The sequence below is a fragment of the Aedes albopictus genome, chromosome 1, assembly GCF_035046485.1.
Source record: "Aedes albopictus strain Foshan chromosome 1, AalbF5, whole genome shotgun sequence".
NCBI classification, from domain to species: domain Eukaryota; kingdom Metazoa; phylum Arthropoda; class Insecta; order Diptera; family Culicidae; genus Aedes; species Aedes albopictus.
The window spans coordinates 160920914-160942022 of NC_085136.1; the positions used below are offsets into that span (position 1 = coordinate 160920914).

The 21109-nt window shown below is 35.6% G+C and overlaps 2 protein-coding genes across 11 annotated transcripts in view; both read right to left on the bottom strand.

Annotated features, from left to right (window-relative positions):
* LOC109427689 (uncharacterized) overlaps positions 1 to 9846 on the bottom strand; it is a 196484-nt gene extending 186638 nt beyond the window's left edge. Inside the window, exon 1 of one of the 2 annotated variants that reach the window (XM_062845679.1) lies at positions 8766 to 9846. The gene's annotated coding sequence lies outside the window, so the exon portion shown is untranslated. The remainder of the gene's footprint in view (positions 1 to 8765) is intronic. The other variant, XM_029872202.2, reaches the window with a different exon arrangement.
* LOC109427696 (integrin alpha-PS1) overlaps positions 1 to 21109 on the bottom strand; it is a 534426-nt gene that overhangs the window by 399217 nt on the left and 114100 nt on the right. The gene's annotated exons all lie outside the window — the stretch shown is intronic.

The following is a 21109-nucleotide window of genomic DNA, read 5'->3' on the forward strand; positions in this document are numbered from 1 at the left end:
CTTCACTGAAATTAGAAGCATATTGTTTAAGATTATTTTTGAAGGGTTCTGGGTAGGTGTGGTCAATGCGGAACGGGTTACAGAGATTTCGGAAAGTGGTCAATTGGGTAACGACAAAGAAATTTGTATAGTTTTCGCTCCAAAACCCGGCGCCACATGGTGCAACCTTCGTGGATTTTCATGTCTGTTGTTCTTGTGATGCACAAAGAGATTGATAGTTATCTTCTTTTTCATGGCGTAACATCCTTCCTTTCCTTTTCTTGGCGTAACGTCCTCATTGGGACAAAGCCTGCTTCTCAGCTTAGTGTTCTATGAGCACTTCCACAGTTATTAACTGAGAGCTTCCTCTGCCAATGACCATTTTGCATGTGTATATCGTGTGGCAGGCACGAAGATACTCTATGCCCAAGGAAGTCAAGGAAATTTCCTTTACGAAAAGATCCTGGACCGACTGGGAATCGAACCCGTCACCCTCAGCATGGTCATGCTGAATACCCGTGCGTTTACCGCCTCGGCTATATGGGCCCTAACATCCCTACTGGAAAAAATCCTGCTTCTCAGCTTTATGGGCACTTCTACTAGTATTTACTGAGAGTTTGCCAATCATTATTTATTATTATCTTTATTAACGAGATTTTCAGCCCAGGGCTGGTTCATCTCGGCTCAATCATTATTTTACATAATATGTATTTTATATTATGTATATCGTGTGGCAGGCACGAAGATATTATATGCCCAAGGAAGTAAGAGTAATTTCCCTTACAAAAAGTTCCTAGGCCGACCGTAAATCGAGCCCGTCACCCTCAGCATGGTCATGCTGAATGCCTTTACAGCTATGGTTTGGTTATAGGGGCCCCAAATGAATAGTTATATTGGTTCCAAGTGGTCACCGAAATGGCCACCATATTGTATTGCTCTCAGATTGGTGGGATATAGCACGATTGATGTCAGATAGGAAGGTGCGATCTTTGGCAAAGTTTTTTAGGACTACGAGTGCTTCTAGGTCAAGGAGAGCATAATTCCGAATTTCACCACTGCATAGCGCTAGTGTACATACTACCTCCGGTACGACTTTGATGAGATTTAGAACGAAATTGAAAATTGAAACCAGATAGGAAAGTACGATCTTTGGGAAAGTTGTTTAGGACTACGTGTATTTCAACATCACCACCAAGTGGCGTTAGTGTACATTCACTTCCGGTACGAATTTGGTGAGATATTGAACGCACTTCAAGGCAAAATTGTTCAAAACTACGTGGGATATAGTACGAGATTGAAGCCGGATAGGAAGGTACGATCTACGGCAAAGTTGTTCAGGACTACGAGTACTTTCAGGTCATGAAGAGCATAGTTCTGAGTTTAACCACCACGTGGCGATAATGTACATTGTGGCTTCTGGTATGGCTTTGGTGGGATATATCACTAGATTGAAGTCAGATGGAAAGGTACGATCTTCGGCAAAGTTGTTCAGGACTACGAGTACTTCCAGGCCATGAAGAACATAGTTCTGAATTTCTCCACTACGTGGCGCTAGTGTACATTGTGGCTTCTGGTATGGCTTTGGTGGGATAAATCCCTAGATTGAAGTCAGATGGAAAGGTACGATCTTCGGCAAAGTTGTTCAGGACTAAAAGTACTTCTAGGTCATAAAGAGTATAGTTCCGTATCTTACCACTACGTGGCGCTAGTGTACATCGCTACTTCCGGTACGACTTTGGTGGGATATATTACGAAATTGAAGCCAGATAGGAAGGTACGATCTTCGGCAAAGTTGTTCAGGACTACGGGTACTTCATGTTCCGAAAGTCACCACCAAGTGGCGTAAGTGTACATACTTACTTCCGGTACGCATCTGGTGCGATATTGCACGCACTTCAAGCCTGATAGGAAGGCAAAATTGTTCAAGACTACGTGCGCTTCCGGGTTTCGAATTTCACCAACACGTTGTGATAGTGTACAAAGTAACTTCAGGCACGATTTTGGTGAGATATGCAAGTGAAATTCAGGCCAGATAGGGACTTCTCTAACTCACTCGAAGGATTCCTCTGACAATTTCTCTAGTTTTGCCGGGGCCCGTAGCGTAGTAGCTACACGTTCACTTCATAAGTGGAAGGTCATGGGCTCGATTCCAGCCCCGGCACATGCAATTTTTCGTCAGTTGCTCCAAGAATTCCTCAAAATAGTGCTCAGGCAATTCCTTCTCTAAGGGTTCCTGTAAAAATTCTTCAAGAATTCCTTCAGGGATCCCGTTGGAAGTTCCCAAGGGATATTTTTGGGAATCCTCTCAGTGATTCCATTGTGAGTTTCTGCAGTCGTTTCAACGGAAACCCTTCAGAGATCCTTCCAGAGGTTCCAACCAAAATTCTTCCAGGGAGAAAATTACTTCTGAAATCTCTCCAGGGTGTCCTGCGCTTACTCCTTCAATAACTTTTTTTTAGAATTTCCTCCAGGGATCTCTTGAAATATTCTTCCAGGGGTTCTTCTTAATAATTTAAAGGATTCGTACAGAGATTTTTCCAGATATTCGGAAATGTCTTCAAAATTCCACCAAGAATTCTTTGAGAATTTTTTTTCTTTTTGAGATTAATCTTCTAATTGCAATTACTTCGTAAATGTCTCCAAAGATTCATTTGAAGATCAATTCTCCAGCGATTTATTTGTCAAGTTCTTCCAAGTATTCGAATGGGAATTTCTCTAGTGATTTTTTGGGAATTTCTTCAGTGGTTCTTTCTAGACTATTTCCAAATTTTCTTTCGGGGATTTCTCTGGTGATTCTATTTGGGATTCTTGATTTTTTTTTGCAAAACTTTCCAGGGATTCATTAAAAAAATCATCCAGGCATACCCTTTGGATTTTCTACAGGGAACTTCCAACAGGGATTCTGGAATTCTGGATTTTTTTTATTTTCCTTCATGGACCAATCCTCTAGTGCTTTAATTCCCCAAGGGATATATCCCACCAAAGTCGTACCAAAAGTAACTTCATATAGAGGGTATATTTTTTTCCAAAATACGTGGAAAAATCAAAAAAATATAAATCACTCATACAAATAAAATAATGTAGGTAATAATGTCATTGTGGAAGTATCTGAATGTAGAACAATAAGCTTGGAAAAATGATGATATCAAAATAATTTATTCTTAACAGATTTAAAATTATTGAAATAAATTTATATATAGTAGTAAATGCTTTTAAGTGTATTCACGGCATTAGATCCCAGAGGAAATCATGCCAGAGTTCATAGAGAAACTGCAAAAAGAATTAATATCTGAAATTTTCAAGAAATTTCTCTAAAATTTGTAGTGCAATCGGTGGTGTAGTTTTAGCGAAATAGAAATATAATTTCTAGTGGATATCTTCTGCAATCTCTGGAGAAGTTACAGCTCGATAACCATAAAACCATAACTCTGAAATCAAAAAGTAAATTCTTATTGAAAATGCTGAAGAAATTTTGGTGGGAATCCATTATAAGTCCTGGAGAAATGTCTGACTAATTTTCCAAAACAAATACCGGAAAAACTTTTAGCCAACTTCTCAACAATTTCTTTTCTGAAATTTTCAAAATTGATCTATGGGCTTTATCAGGAGTCTGTCATGGATTTAGCCTTATTTCAGTAAGAAAATTTCTCAAAAAAATGAAACTGAAACTTTTTAAAATAATCTGTTTTAAATTCATGCTAGATTCCCTCTAAAAAATGTTTCAACGGTTTCAGTGTTCTGTGATTTGAGTGAGTCGTAAGCTGCCTCAATAAAAAAAAATCAAAAGTTCCAAATAAAACTTCTAAATTTAGGAAAAAAATCTTTCATTTCGGCACCAACATTTCAAAAGGGCGTAACTGCATTTAAAACAAACCACTCTTTCACATCTGTGGGTCATACTTTAAGTTTCCCGCGAAATTCACAAACATTACTAGACAGAGAAATTGCTCTTCTTTCCTATACTGGCGGTGATTTGCATGGCGGCATTGAAATACGATCTACAGATGTGAAAGAGGGGTTTGTTTCAAAATGCAGTTACGCCCTTTTGAAATGTTGGTGCCGATTTTTCCAAGAACTCCATAGAAAATTCTTGATTTTTTGACTCTGAAATTTATAGAATTATGGAAGAATTTAGCCGAAGATTTTCCCCAGGTTTTTTGGTAGTTTTTCTAAAGCAATTTGGTTGATTAGTAAATAAAATATTGCTATTTTCTACAGCTTAATCGAAAGAGCTCATTTTTCTGAGTATAACGCGATTTTAAAAATAATCACAAACATACATCTTGCCAGTAGACAGTAATTTGAAATTCGTATGTTAAAAATCAAATCCAGAGAAGTTTATTGCACTATTTTTTTTTTGTTTCACATTTTTTTCGTAAAGCGAAATTTTGCCCTACACCCCCCCCCCCCTAAATCCGCAACTGATTACGGTTGCCCCACCGGAAGTGGTGAAATGCAAAGGAGAACCAAACCCATAAATTCGACAAATCAAATGACTTTTTAGGTAACCTGATTAACGGTTAAAAAGAAAAAAAACATAGACCATACTTTGGCCCACCAATAGTGTGCCGAAACCGGTTCCAGGTGCCTCAACGGAAGTGGTCAAATGTAGAATGGAACCAAACGCATACACGCAGCACATTGACCCTCGAGCAGTCGCGTCTTCGGCCACCCTCAGTGACACCGTGCACATGTTGTGTACCGCAATCGAGCTTTTTTCGTGGTGCGTGTATTCAGTACACGACGCGACCGCTCCCGGGTTAAATAACGGCTTCTTCGAGAACGCAAAGAACGGTCAGCAAGAAAATAGTCTTAGGCCACATTCGCCGGTAGCGTTAGGGAACCAGTTTCGAGTGCCTCGCGGGAACTGGCGAAATGCACAAATGAACCAAACCCATGCATGAATTACATAAATTTGCGACATTTTAGGAAAATCGATTATATATTAATTTGCATGAAACTAGTCTAAGGCTACATCAGGGACAAACGGTAAGTGGTAAAATGTGAAATCGAACCAAACCCATGCGTGTGGTACCATAAAACCACGCTATTTCGACAATGATTGCTGTCAAATTACCTGGGTAAACTTTTAATTCGATGAACTAACTGTATTTTAGTTTTGTTTAGATTCTAGGATTTGTTTTTGAACACAGATCTTACAGATATTGTGGTGGTACGAATTGATAGCTTGTTCATTTTACGATTGTTGGCTTCCGAAGTTCATTGAGGTTGATCACCAAACGGATCAAATGTCAAAAACACCAAATTTGAACTTCCGGAAGTAGCAGCTGCACAAGGAGCCACTGCAAGTGTGAGTAACATCACAATATCGGATCATTCGTATTTACAGTGTGACACTTGATCATTTTTATAATTCGACAATTTGACATATGATCATTTTTTAATTCGACAAATGTCGAATGAGCGGAGTACGAATTAAAAAGTGTCGTATTAAAGCATGATGAATACGTGGGGTTTGAGCACGGGGGTGAATCTTTGTCACGAAAAGCACTGCTCGTTTGATAGCTCAACACTAGCGAACCTGGTGGTGGAAGTCAAGCTTTTTTATACAGCGAGCATAGGGAGACGACGTAGCACGCTTTGATGATTTTTTATTTTCCCATGGAAATTCATTCCAGTCAAGTTCTCCAAGTGACAATTTCACGACTTCCACCTCGAAACTTCAAATTTGTTCGAAGATACACATCTGTTCTGTGGTTTGAGAGTACATCAAATATCAGCGTTTTTGATAACTTCTTCTTCACTTCGTTCTTGTTTTCAACGGTCAATAAAATATAACCTAAAATGTGCAGAAAAAAAACTTTGTCGAAGACCGCAAAGTGATCTGTGCTTGTGTAAAAAGTTATATCTTAGCTTGTTAGTATCGTTTTGATATTGATCAGCCTCCAGTGTTAGTGAAGGTGCTCAAGCAGTCAACTGAGAAATCTGATATTATTCAGCTCTGCTTATACGTTGAACATAACGTCGGACTATGTACCATCAATAAGTTTTAAGTCAATTCAATGATGGCTTTGATAAAATGCTTGATTTTCTTAAAAAATATCAGGATTCAGGAACACTTTTACTTACGACGACGGAAAGATCGTGAGAACATATAAGACGAGAAAGGCACTGTCACCACTAGGTGGATTAATTTGGGTTTTTTTGTTATGCAATTTGTTATTTTGCCGCCTTTGACAGGCAAGTTTATAACATAACATATTATGTTTTTTTAACACATTTATCTGAAGTCACAGTTCAAAACAAAACCTAACGCTTCCACTGAAAAATCGTGGTTGGCATCTAAAACAAAATTTACATACCGTCGTTGGGGGTGAGAATGGGTCAAAAAAGGATACTCAAAGATGGTTTGTTAAATAACAAATGCAGTTGAAGTCGAAATAACTTTTTATTTGGTATGTATACTCTTCTATATGGTAATGATAGTTTAGCAATAAAGTATCACATTATATGAATTGTCTACTAAACTACAAATGATTGAAAATTGACCCAATCTCACCCCTTAGAGGGGGTGAGAATGGATCAAAGTATTCGAAGTCGCCTATCTAATAATAGAAGTAAATTTTATTGATCATATCTAGTAAACCTACTTAAAATACAATGTAACCATGACGAATAAAGACTTAGGTAATTTTTAAAGATGATTAATCCACCTAAAAGGACTAATACAATCGAAAAAATGGTTGAAATTTGATAAAACAAAGTTTGCATGTTGTATCGCCATTTTTAGCCACCATAAATCATCCTGATTTAAAGCTTCAATCTCCATGAGAGAAGGGGGGATGACAATGAAAGAGAGGTGCATTGGAAGATTTATTGAAAAAAAAAACACATATTTTTCGTCGTTTGTTTGTCTTCCGATATTTTGTCATGTTACCGGTTTTATGGCCCCAGTATTTCCTGAAGGCCACTACCGTCTAGTAGTTTCACGATATTTCCTTAACCCTAAAAGGGATACCTTCATGGCCTCAGTTTCGTCACCTCGCTGAGTGTGTTCAATCAAAGACGAGCTCTGAAAGGCGTTAAAATTGAAAAAAATGAGTGGAGAAGAAAAACGCTATCAAGTCTATTTTGTAAGCTTACAATATTGCAGTACACTAAAGATTAGCTGATGATCAGAGGAGCTGTCCAAACGCATGGGTTTATTGTTATAAATGATTTTAGGCACTATACGTATGAACACACTCGCTTGACACTTCCTCGACATATTTTCGAAAAAATCGTGCTTTTATGGAAATACGGTAAACATGGCATCACTCTAACGTCAAATGGGGACTGGATAACAAGTTGAATTTTTAGTTAAGGTTATGTGCACTTGATAACTTGCTTGACCCAATCTCACCCCCATTCTTAATATTTAGACATAGGGTCGAAAATATTGAATTTTTGAATAAAAAGTGCATTGACAGCCCGCTTTTTTCGTTGCATCAACCAGGTAATACCTACAGCCAACCACTTTCAAGATAATTTATGGTTGGGTACTTGTGTGAAACATTACGAAGGAGAAATTTTTTCAGAGTGATTTACTAGTAGTTTCATCATATAAGTTTAGCCACAAATTTAACAAAAAAAAACGATTATTGCTAAACATCTTATTCTGCATCATGACGTGTAAAAACATCTTCTTTTTGAAATAATATTAAGTTATCAATATAAATTAGCGATAGTTGATGAGCTATTTCCAATTTTATGTTTCTCCATTTTGACCCAATCTCACCCCCCAGACCCATTGTCACCCCCATCGACGGTAGTTGATAAATAACTTTAGTGCCTGTGATTTTCTTCTTCTGGAAATGTTTTCTAATTCTGGAATCCAAATGTTAAAAACAAAAAATAACTGATTTCGTTACACAGTTATTTTTCCAAAATAATACATTTTCTTATGCTTTTGTTATTCCTTTCTGCTCGCTGATTCGTATGCAGAAGGTCATGGGTTCAATCCCTGGTCCTCCCTCTCTCTTCTCAATATATACAACTCATGTATATACATATGTTAATATCCATCGCTAGAACCAGAAAACGAATTGAAAAACAAAGTCGTTTCCCTTCCTTTCAACTTCCACAGCACAGTTTATATAACGCCTGCAAGTTATGCAACCAAAGCGAACTGTGCCGCTTGACATTCATATTCACCACACAATCTATCACCTGATGAACACTATAAATAATCCCCTACCCATGGATCGCATCACCGACCCAACGGTGACTCCCAGATTTCTCATTCTTTCCGGCTAACGAGTACCCTAGTCCGTACGGGTTGTGGGGACGCAGAGGTGCTCTCGGTCTTTAGTAGCAACAACCAGAGCACTCTAACATTCCTTTCTCTTCCCAGCTGACTTTAAGGACGTGGCCGGCGCCGTTATTGATCAAAAATGCATGAGCTGCTACAATTGCACTATGAGAATAAGTGGAATGACCCAGTCCCTTATTCAGTTGGATCTCAGTGCAATTGGTACCAGTTCAGATCAATCACGGAGGAGCAACCATTGACATGTATGGTCAGAATTGATCGTGGTCGTGATCTTTTTTGTGAATCAGTATGTACAATATGTTGTGCCACAAGTTATTCATTCACTTTGTAATTTGTACATGAAATAATTTTAAAAAAAGTCTAAATTATGCATTTGTATTTTATGCTATCTTCTTGCCTATTACATCCGATGCTTGATAAAATGAAGAGATTATTTCTCCCCATTGCATATCCCATTAACACGCCAATGCACAGCCCTCGTGCGGGCATACGTGACTATGAACCAAAGACTTACCGCTTGTTAATCCAATGGATCCTTGAGTTCAGATACAAATTTTATCTAACCGAGACACGTTCCGTTGTTTTCACTCGACCAAACACAAACACACACCCGGCCCAAATAACTCGCCTGGGACCGGATTTCTAAGGTGAGTCTCGCGCCAAACCACACAATCAGCCGGCAGGTGCCCACTTCCGTTGAACTCTCTCGTTGAACCGTCTCCGGCCTATCAATTCCGGCTCATGGAACAAACTGCGCCACTGTGTGCGATGGGAATTATTCTTTCATTACATCACTTTTTGGGAATTTCATCACATCTGATTAATAATGCCCCATTCACTGCACAGGTCGATGGCCCATCAATTATTAAATGCCCGGTGGCCGTTATTGATTGGAAGATATTTTTCACGCACCGGTGCTGCCGTGGCCCGTTGGTTAGTAAACAAATGCCCGGTCTTCCAAACCACTCGCAATACACTCAGCAGTGCACTTATCAATATTGACGAAACTACTCTATGGACCGCGTGGGCCTTCTAAAACGGAAACCGTTCACTACGGGAACGAATGACCGACCACTCTATGCTTGGCTTCAACCCCTTCTTATAGCACTCCAACCAAAAACACCAAAGAGGTTTGTTTTAAAACGGATGCACATCATTCATTTCAACGACCGTTAGAATTCGATGGCAAACTCCACATGCAAGCCATTGCAGCTCCGCGCACGACCAGTCGGAAGGAAATCTGAGGATAAACTAAACAAGCGTTTCCACTTTCATCGGAATCATCTGCTGACTGCTGCTCGCTGTGGCTGATGCGAAACCGACGACGACGGAGGAGATAGGGACTTACTGTGCCATCGTGGAAAACATACATTCGGATCGGCCCGGTCGGTGCATGGGCCCGAGCAGTGTTTCCAGTTCGATCGTGAATCGGCACGCGTTTTCCTTCCCGAACGGTTTTCCTACTTTTCTTTTGCGCTTTCCTAGGTATCAGCTACGCGACTAGATGTGGGTGTATCATCGTTTGATTTCCATCACAATACTGAATATGGTGCGACAAATAACCATGCGTCTCCATCGGCTACAGTATTTGTTACGCGCGCAATAGATTTGAAGGGAAGAGTGAAAACATGCACCCGAGGCAAGTTAAATCAATTTTCAAAAAGGTAGAAAATAAAATATCAAATTTGAGTGAAAACATTCAAACTCTGGCCACGTCAAATTTCTGTCGGCTTGCTTGGGCTGCCAAACGGTGAGTCGATAAGGAGAGCATCCAACAAATCTCTGGCCCACACAAGTTTCTATCTGTAGCTTCCACGAGTCAAGCGATGAAAAAGACCGCCAGCTAAGAGTTGGGTGCTTAGCTGGTAGTATAGCCTGGGCCCTGTTGTCTCTGACTTCCCGAGCAGAGGAGAATAGCAAATTGATACCAACAGAATCACATAGCCTGTTTTTATATCATAATTTGTTATTGCTAACTTATCAAATTATATCGTTTTAATAACATGTTTTTTTGGGCAATTTTATTTTGTTATGTATAAGCTATTGGAATATATCCACAAGATAAAATTTCAATAATATATTTTGTTGTAGAACTAGTTCCCTAGCAGAAAAAAATAACAACAGCATAATAAAATATGTTTTTTCGGCAAAATAACTGAGTAATAAAATAAGTTATTTTTATGTTATCAACATAACATATTATGTTATAAACTTGTCTGTCATAAGCGGCAAAATAACAAATTTCATAACAAAAAAATGTTCCTGGTATACCAATTCAATAACATGTTTTGTTAGTTTCAATAACAACTTAATAACAGTGAATTCGGAAAATATTTCGATAACCAATTTTGATATTAATATGTTATTGATAGTAATCGGAGAGCAGAATTTGCTATTATATCAAACTCGTTACTAAATAAGTTATAATACTTAGGCCGATGCAAATATTATTCTTTTATGTCCGAGACCTCTCATCAGGTACGAGGGGGGGGGGCAAAAATAAATAAGGAACAAACAAAAAAACTATTAAAAATTTAAAAATTATAAATACTATCGAAATAGTTATTTATGTACGAGTTGCAAAAAGTTGATTTTTTCAACACGAGTCGTACATTTATCCAACGAGGCTTGCTGACTCTGACGTAAGAAATATTTTCAAATGATCGAAGAATACTATATTCAGCTTTCAATTCATTCTAAGAGATTTGAAGTCGCAAGATAATCGAACTTTTCTATATTATCAAATACGACGGGCTTCGATTTCCACCTGTAATTCATATACTGTTCTACTTCAATTGTTTCCGGAGCACGGTTTTTAAATCAACACGTGTATTTGGAAAAGTTTGATCGTCGATAGCAATTTGTGACTTTTGTTTTGTTTTTTTAGCGTAGAAACTGAAGAATTTTTAGAATGCTCAACAGTTTTGCAGAAAATTTTTGGGATATTGGAAATATTGTACAGATTATTACAACTTTTCTGGAAATTTTGTTTTAATTCCTCCGATTTTCCCTAGATTCTAGAATTATATCGAATATTCCCCCTGGATTCTACAAGGATTCCGCCAAATATTTTCTCCTGAACTTCCTCTGATGACCTCTGATTCCTTTGATTCCAGGACTTTCACTAGAAATTTTTGCAATATTTTTTTTCTAAAATTCCTTAATTTATTTCTCTAAGGATTCCGTCAAAAACTCCTTTTGTGTTTGTCAAGTGACTTTGTCATAAAATTTTTCCAGAAATTCGTCGACAGATTTGATCTTAACTTTTCCATAAATTACTTCAAAAATATTCCAGAAATTTCTCCGAGAGTTCTTCGACGGAATCTTTCATGGATTTTCAAAGACTCCTCTAGAAATCCCTCCAGAATCCTGCATAGAATCCCTTCAAGGATTTCTTCAGAATTTCCTGTGATCATTAGTCCTGAAGTTCATCTTAAAATGTCTCTGAAAATTTCTTTGAGGATTTCATTAGGAGTTTTTCCGAATGTTTCCCCAGGTGTTTTTCAAAAGATTTTGCCAAGAATTCTAAACATTGCTCAGAAGAATTACCTTCGGAATTTCTAAGAAAATTGCGCCATGAGTTCTCTTGAAGACTTCTCCAGGGATTTATCGAAAGGTTCCTCCAAAACTTCCAAGTGCTTATCCGAAAATTAATTAAGCAATTCTTAAAAGGAGTCGTTCAGAAATTTCCTTCTAACCTGAATACAAAAATGGAACAACACAAAGGGACAGGTCATAATCGTCGAATTGTTGCTATGATTTCAAAATTTGTTACTGTTGTATTATTGCTGATAAGTTGATTAATAGTACAATAAAACATGTTATTTAAATGTAATTTAGTTAATGTATATCAATAGCTTGATTATAACAAAATGAGATTGTCCAACAAAATTTGTTATGGAAAAGCTATGCGTTGATAATTTAATAATAACAAAACGAGATATAAAAACAGGTTATGTGATTTCGTAGTTATTAACTTGGTATTCTCCTCTGCTCGGGTAATTCTACTATAGAGAATGAACAAATATGTGATGAATAATAAGTTCACAAATTTCCTGTTATTAAGTTGTATTTGATCTAACAAAACATGTTATTGAATAAGCCTCCAGGAACATTTTTTTGTTATGTTATTTGTTATTTTGCCGCTTATGAAAGACAAGTTTATAACATAGTAGGGGGATTAGGGGCATAATGGACACCCTAAGGAAATGAGTATGTTAGGCCTTGTAACAGACAAAAACTTAACATATTATCAGTTGGCTTTCAACTTTACTTATTTCCTACGTATTTCAATCATTTACAGCTGCTAGAATAATGACATTATGAAGAAATAATGAATTGTAAACCGGGTGTTTTTTGGGGATGGCAGGAAAGGTACGGGGCGAAATGGACACCCATCGGGGCATAATGGACACCCCTGAATATTTTATGCTGTATCTTTGAGAATATCGACCAGTTAAGTAATTTGCCAACGGAGTTCAATACCACAGATGTAATACTCCATCTTAGACGAGTTTACATAAAAAATCAAATAAATTTTAGGCAAAAAAATCGGATTGATTTTTTCAAACGCCTAACAGTGCAACGCGCGTACATCCATTCATAATTGCCAGTGTTCATTTCGCCCCGAATCGACTACAACATTTAAATAGCTATTTTCCGTAAGTTCTGATCAAAAATATAATACTTCATCCATTGCTAAGTCTGCGTATACATGTAGATAAGCTAACAATTCACTTGTTTGTATGGTGAACACACTTAAACACTCGTAATACCTTATTTGCTGCTGCTTTGAAATTATAAGAAATACACCATATGAAAAAAATATTTCAATTTCAATGATATTTTGGTTATTTTGAAGGAATATAAATGGTACTTTTGAAAAATATAACAATGACTTGTTCCTTTACACTTATGCATTAAAAGTATTACATAAAAGTCAACGGTTTCGGCAAAAACAGGGGTGTCCATTTCGCCCCGGGTGTCCATTATGCCCCTAATACCCCTATGTTATGCTAATAACATAAAAATTACTGATCCCATTATTCAGTTATTAGGCTAAAATAACATATTTTATTATGCTGTTGATATTCTCTTCTGCTCGGGTTCAGCTAGATTGAGGAGGTACGTCCCGAGCGTCTGTTCACCAAGGAGGTGCGGTTCAAACAGCGTCTCTTCTGGCATCCAGCAGCTGAGTATGAAATGCTCCTCCACCGGAAGCTATACCTAAGGTGGCAGCCCCAGCACGGTGGATAGGGGACCTTGGGCCAACAACCTACTGTTCCCGAATCCCAAAAACTGTTGTCTGACATGCAGAGCAAGCTCGATGATCTTGCCAATCGCTCCTCGGCGGCAGGTCTTACCAACAACGTCAGCAAGACCAAATCGTTATATGTGAACATAGCCTACCCTTTCAGCTTTACGGTAGTTGGGCAATCAGTGGAGAATATTATTTATTTATTTATGTTTAACTAAAAATTTGGAAGAGGGAAAAACCCCTTTGAGCGATTTCCATTTGAAATACTTCTGAAAAAGGCACAAAACCTCTTCATCTTTTCAAAAACATTATAATAATAAAATTAAAATCTAAAGGCTCAAACGGCAAAAAATCCATAGCAGAGCCAGTGTCTTGATGCTTCATCGATTGGATCTAGGGTCATCATTTGCTCAAGAGTCATCAAGGTTCATCAATGGATCATATCTGAAAAAAAAAAAAACAAAAAAATAGAAGAAAAAAAATATTTTAAACAGCATATGAAATCTCATTTAAAAATTCAAATAACAACTTCATTATAGGTAGACATTTTCTACCGAGTATATCACGTACAGATTCCGAAATGGAATGATTGAAAAGATTCAAACTACAAAAGAATCTTTTTCTAGGTAATTCAAACCTATGGCATACAAATACAATGTGATCAATGTCTTCATAAAATTCTCCGCAATCCCATAAATTAGAATCCTTAATATTGATGCGGTATCAATGACTAATACACTGCCGTTCTACGCATAATTGTCCCATGTTATATGGGATTCCCATATAACATGAGACAATTGGGCGTGGAACGGCAGTACAGATGTAATGATTTGAAATTATTCTCGAAAAACTACATATCACATTTCTACTAATAGACAAATTTTTGAACCATGCAATTGTATTTACTTTAGGACAAATGGTATGACACCAACGTCCTTTATCACTAGAATCCCAAACATTTTGCCAATTATTCAAATAATATTCATTAAGCTTTGGACAGAATTCTTATGCATGAAATTTGCGATTGAAAATTATTTCACGAAGCACTCCCAGTTTGGCTAAAGAGTCAGCTTGTTCATTTCCATAAATACAGGGGATACTCAAAATAACTGGGATAGGTAATATTTTCACTTTTCAAAAAATGTTCAACTCGCTGTAACTTTTCGAAAAGAGCATCAAATATTCTCAAATTTTTAATGTAAGTTCATCAACTAGTTGTGTATCAGTGGTCAAAATTTGGAAAAGATCGAGCCATTCAACACGAAGTTATAAAGGTTCTAGAAAAAGGTATAATTATCCGATAGCCAACTTTGAGCTGTTATATCTCCGGATTCAATGAACCGAATGCAATGAAATTTTGATCATTTATGACTTATATCATGAGCTATCAAAAACTTTTGACTAAACTTAAAATTCTTTACACGAAATAAAATCATTAAGATTGGATTATTTTTCTAATATACCACCAATTTATCCAAAACTTCATCATCGTTTCAAAATTCGAGATAGTAATTATAAATCATTTAAATTTCCTCTAACTGACTTCAATATGAATATGTTTTGAAAGGAAGTAACAAAATAACCGGTATTAAATTGTAAAAGTAATGGGATGCATATGAAAAATAGTTAAATTTACTAAAAAACATAGAATAAATTAAACCGCCATAACTTTTTTTCTTATTAATAATTTCAAATTTAGTAAACTGTTTTTCAAAGTTCATTATATTAGTCATAAATGATCAAAATTTCATTGCATTCGGTTCATTGAATCCGGAGATATAACAGCTCAAATTTGGCTATCGGATAATTATACCTTTTTCTAGAATATTTTTTACTTCGTGTAGAATGGCCCGATCTTTTACAAATTTGAACCACTGATACACAACTTGTTGATGAACTTACACACTACGAAAAAATCAAAATTACTCGTGACGTAAATTTATGGCACAGAACTTAAACAATTTAATGACGTAAATTTATAGGTCTTCTGACTTAATAATACGTCATCCTTGTAAAATTGAGTTCGATGTGACGTAAACAATTTGTGAATCGTGCATTATTACGTTTCATATGACTAAATATTCAGTAGAATGTGACAGAAAATTAAAATTAATATTAAATTTACGTCATATGTGTTGCTTGAATATGTGCATCCAGAGTGACGGAAATTTACATGATTTTTTCTAAGTGTGTACAGTAAAAATTTGAGGATATTTGATGCCCTTTCCGAAAAGTTACAGCGAGTTGAACATTTTTTGAAAAGTGAAAATTTTAACCTGTCCCAGTTATTTTGAGTATCCCCTGTATTACAATGTGCTGGAACCCATACAAATTTGATTAAAAATCCTCGACAGAATAGATCATATAAAATGTTTTTAAGATCTAAAAATATGATATGGGTTTTAAAATTTTAATGGATTTCAAAGCATTCAAACAGCTCAAACTATCAGAACATATAATGTATATATTTGGATCACATTCACTGATTGAACTGCAAGAGAAATACAAGGCAATTAATTCGGCAATAAATATAGAACACGGACTTTGCAATTTGAAAAAATGGGCCAGATTTATGTTATAAACCCCAAATCCTGTAATATTTTCACAGAAAGATCCATCTGTGAAATAAATTTGATTACGATTGACTCCTTCAAATTTTCGTTCAAATAATAAACTGGCAAACCGAGAATGTTCTTGTTTTGGAATTTGCTTTAATTCTTCTAGTAAGATAAATCAACTAAAGGCTGAAATGTATGAATGTTAATAATAAAATTATGGAAACTAGCAGTAGCAAGTTCTACATTTTCAGCAGAGCAATAAAAAAATGAATCGGATGATTATAAAACAATCAAAAATGATTTGCAGGTCAAGTTATGAGCTGAAGAGAAAATCGATGAAGAGAAATCGATCATTGTAGATACGCCCGTATGATACTGAGCACGAGATATAATTGGCCCAATTTAATTTCGAATCAAACCATAAACCGAGATATTTATAATCATAAACTTGTTCAATGTCATGACCATTTAAATTAAGTTTATACTGTTCTATAAGCATTTTCTAGAAAATATCATATACAGTGTATCAAACAATTGTCCGTAAGGTATACCGGGGCAAGATGAAACACGAAGTTTTGAAATAGTTTTCAATACAATTTGGAAAATTTGGAAATTTTTCTTTTGCCGAAAGATTGTTTGAATCAAAAACTATGTGTTTTGGCGTTCAAGCTGTTTACCATCATTGAACAACATCATGTTAACCCGCTGTTTCATCTTGCCCCACCCGTTTCAACTTGCCCCGGTGTACCTTACAGCAAATTTTTGGTCAAAATAATTTTTCATTCAAATGTTTATAACTTTTTATACGTCAATCAAAAACGCTGAAATTTTGACTAATCCCCACAACCTGTAATCGTATAAGATGTTGCATAAGATGATAAAGTGGAGGCCATATGCGTGCATGCTCCTATTAAGGCGCATGTAAAATGTACGCATATCGCCTCCACTTTAACATCTTATTCAACATCTAATACGATCACTGGTTGACTGGGTCATGAACCATATATTGAAGCTCCATTGGTAAAATTTTGAGTGAGATCGAATAAGTTTTCTGAAAGTTATAGAACTTTTAGTAAAACTTATAAGAATTTTGAACACATTTTTAAAACATTATATCTCAATATGTTCTTCATGAAAATTTTTCATTTTTTTGCTCGTTTTTTTGTGTTGCAGCTTATACCTAAGGCTTTCATATGCAGCTTCGTTTAAGGTTTAATATTCACTACAAAAAATATGAAAAATCTGTATATGTTCAGAGAATTATTTGGAAATTTATCATATTTTGATCAATAAAAGTGCCAAGTGTTTTCAAATTTTTTAAACTCTCTTAATGTGATATTTTTATACAAGACCTACTAAAATACATATGAAGAGTAGGTCCTATGCATTTTTCATTCAGTTAATGCACTTTTATTGGTGGAAAACGTTTGGCAAATTATATGTGCAAAATATGGTATTATTTTAAATATCGTCAACTACATATGCAAATTATTCATATTTTTTGTAGTGAATATAAAACCTAAAACGTTGCTGCATATGAAAGCCTTAGGTATAAGCTGCAACACAAAAAAAAATGAAAAAGTTTCATGAAGAACATAGTGAGATATAATGTTTTAAAAATGTGTTCAAAATTCTTATAAGTTTTACATAAAGTTCTATAACTTTCAGAAAACTTATTCGATCTCGCTCAAAATTTTACCAATGGAGCATTAATATATGATTCATGATTGGACAAAATTTTAGCGTTTTTGATTGACGTTTAAAATAGTTATGAACATTTGAATGAAAAATTATATTGACAAAAAATACACTCCCGTACAAAAGTTTGGGGTCACCCCCTAAAAAACATGTCATTTTTTTAGGCCCATATCTCCGCCAATTTGCGTCCGATTTCAAAACGCTAGGTTTCATTCAAAAGATAATAAGTCAAAGAAACTTTGAACATGATTTAGGTGAAAGTTTTACAAAAACATTTGTATGTAAACTTAACCCAAAGTTGCCAAATTTTCTAAAAAATGAATATAAACTTACGGCAGTGTCGCTGGAAGTTGGATCGACCAAATTTTAAGATGAGAGCGGTAATATGACCCATTTTCTATTAGCTTTCAACTGCTTTTTACAGAACTTAGCTAAAAAATCTAGAAAAAAAGTTATTAAGTAAATTAATCCTTGATGTCATCGGCCAAAAGTTTGGGGTTACTATCGTAAAACATGGAAAAGTGATTTGTTGATATCTTTGTCATCTTTCATTCAATTTTAATTCTTCTTGGCTTATTTGAAGCAAAATGAATGATACTTACTGCATAGATATTGAACCACACATATTTGTTGAAATTTACATACTAAAACTTAACGTAAAGTTGCCTCATTTTTTGAAGCGTGGTAAAATATGCTAACTTTACATAACATTTTTATATACAAAAATCGTTAAATACGTTAAGTTAAATACATCAAACGTAAATTTAGTTAATTATCTTTGAAATGAGCCAAAAATAATTAAAATTGAACTATAGATGACGAAGATATCACCAAATCACTTTTCCATGTTTTACGAAAGTGACCCCAAACTTTTGGCCGATACATCATATTGAGGGATGACCCCAAACTTTTGATCGATGACATCAAGGATTAATTTACTTATTAATTTTTTTTTTCTAGATTTTTTAGCTAAGTTCTGTAAAAAGCAGTTCAAAGCTAATAGAAAATGGGTCATACTAACGCTCTCATCTTAAAATTTGGTCGACCCAACTTCCAGTGACACTGCCGTAAGTTTATATTCATTTTTTAGAAAATTTGGCAACTTTGGGTTAAATTTACATACAATTTTTTTTGAAAAAGTTTCTTTTAAATCATGTTCAAAGATTCTTTGACTTATTATCTTTTGAATGAAACCTAGGGTTTTGAAATCGGACGCAAATTGGCGGAGATGTGGGTCTAAAAAATGACATGTTTTTGAGGGGGTGACCCCAAACTTTTGAACGGGAGTGTATGCTATACGGACAATTGTTTATACACTTTATTTTGTTTTTGAAGCTGAAAAAGTAAAACCATTATCAAATGCCTAAGAATCAATATTATCTAAAGACCATTGCATAAAATGACGTAAAATTTCTCTGTTTTTACCACTGACAGAAAAAACATTATCATCAGCAAATTGTATTAAATAACAACCATTAGGGATAACAGATGCCATATCCGATGTAAATAAGTTGTACAGAAAAGGACTTAAGCAAGATCCTTGTGGAAGTCCAAAACGGCTATAACGAATGATTTTGGATGACCTATTATGGAAAAAATGCATCATTTTCAGTGACAACAAATTATATAAAACATTTGAAAACACGTTTGGAATTTTTAAATTATTCATTTTATTGAAAAGCAAATCAATCAAAACAGAGTCGTATGCACCAGACACATCAAGAAAAGTAGAAACTACATCCTGTTTTCTATTAAAGGAAAGTTGAATTTGAGATGCTAAAAGTGCAGTATAATCACGAGTACCACGTCCTTTTCTAAAACCAAATTGAGCAGCAGAAAATATTTGATTACTTTCAGCCCACAATTCCAAACGATTTAAAATCATACGTTTCATAATTTTTCTTAAACATGATAATATCCCAAGTAACAATTCAAAACCGTTAATAAGCATGTCAGTTTAACAAATGTTCTATAAAAGCGCCAATAGTTGAACAAGCATATGTGTTGATCAAAGTAGCGAATAAGCATTTCAAACAGCGAAAATAGCACCTTTGTTCATCATATAATTGGTAATTGAATAACAAATTGAACAAAAGTTTAAGGAAAGTTGTTTAGAAATGTCCACCAATTGCCTAAGAGGTTTGTAATAATGTTAGAACACAGGCTGTTTCCAACGCATCGGATGCCGCTATTCCACATATGATTCACAGTGGAATAAAAAGCTTAAACGTAGTTTAACAAAACTTGCTTAATCAGTTTTTTCAGCTGCTGATTAGTAATGTAATAGTATCACTTAATTGCCATTGTTCGCCATGTTTACATTTGTCTACGCGGTTGCTGATCACAAGAATTGATCATCACACATGAACCTTGCTGCAACAGCACATAATTATATTTCACTATTTAAAACATTACAACTCACCTATTCACCAAAGGCAGCGAAACCACGGAAAACACCGTTGAACGGCAACTGAAGAGTCTATTGTAGCCGACATCGATGAGTAGTTCTCCCACCATTTCGTTTCTACGCCATAACACGAATCGAAAGCCATAACACAAATATCGAATCCTTTCAATCTTGGTCGGGCTCAGGATCCACTTAACCTTCCTTAGTCCCTAAAAAAAGTTACAAATAAGACCCTGGGGTCATTTTTGACCCCAAACTTTGGACAGCTCGCAAAAATCAGTGGCTTGACCGATTTTGGATCTCTTTGGCTCAAATGAAAGGGGCACAAGTCTAGTTTTCAAAACCGCCGGAGAAATCCGGATTTGGTCACTGTGGCCACCGGGAACCTGCTTCAACTGAAAAATGCCGCTTTTGAGACCCTAACTTTGGCAAGCTATAACTTTGCAACCAAACAAGTAATCAGGACCGTCCAAGGGTCGTTGGAAAGGTATTCACGTGGACTTTGATTATAGACATTAATATTGACTAATTATTGAGAACCGGTTCCGGAAATCCGGAACATCCGAAATTTTAGTTTTCATCATTGCTATGTGCTTGAAAATCCACAAATGTATTCCCTTTATACATTTTATTGCATTACTTCCCGAGTAGAGGAAAAGAGCTCAATAATAGCATATTTTGATATGGAGATCAAAAAGTGATATGGGTTTGATTGATATAAGAGATAAAAGATCTAAAAATAAAATCAAAAATTTACTCCTGGAACATCATCATCAAATCATATTTAGATTTTGTAAGATCTAACCAATAGCAGCGAGCTATTCGTATGATCTTGAAATATCAAATTTTGATATTGTTCAGATGTTCCAGGAACAATTTTCAGATATTATTTTCAGATCTTTTATCTCTTATATCAATCAAACCAATATCATGTTTTG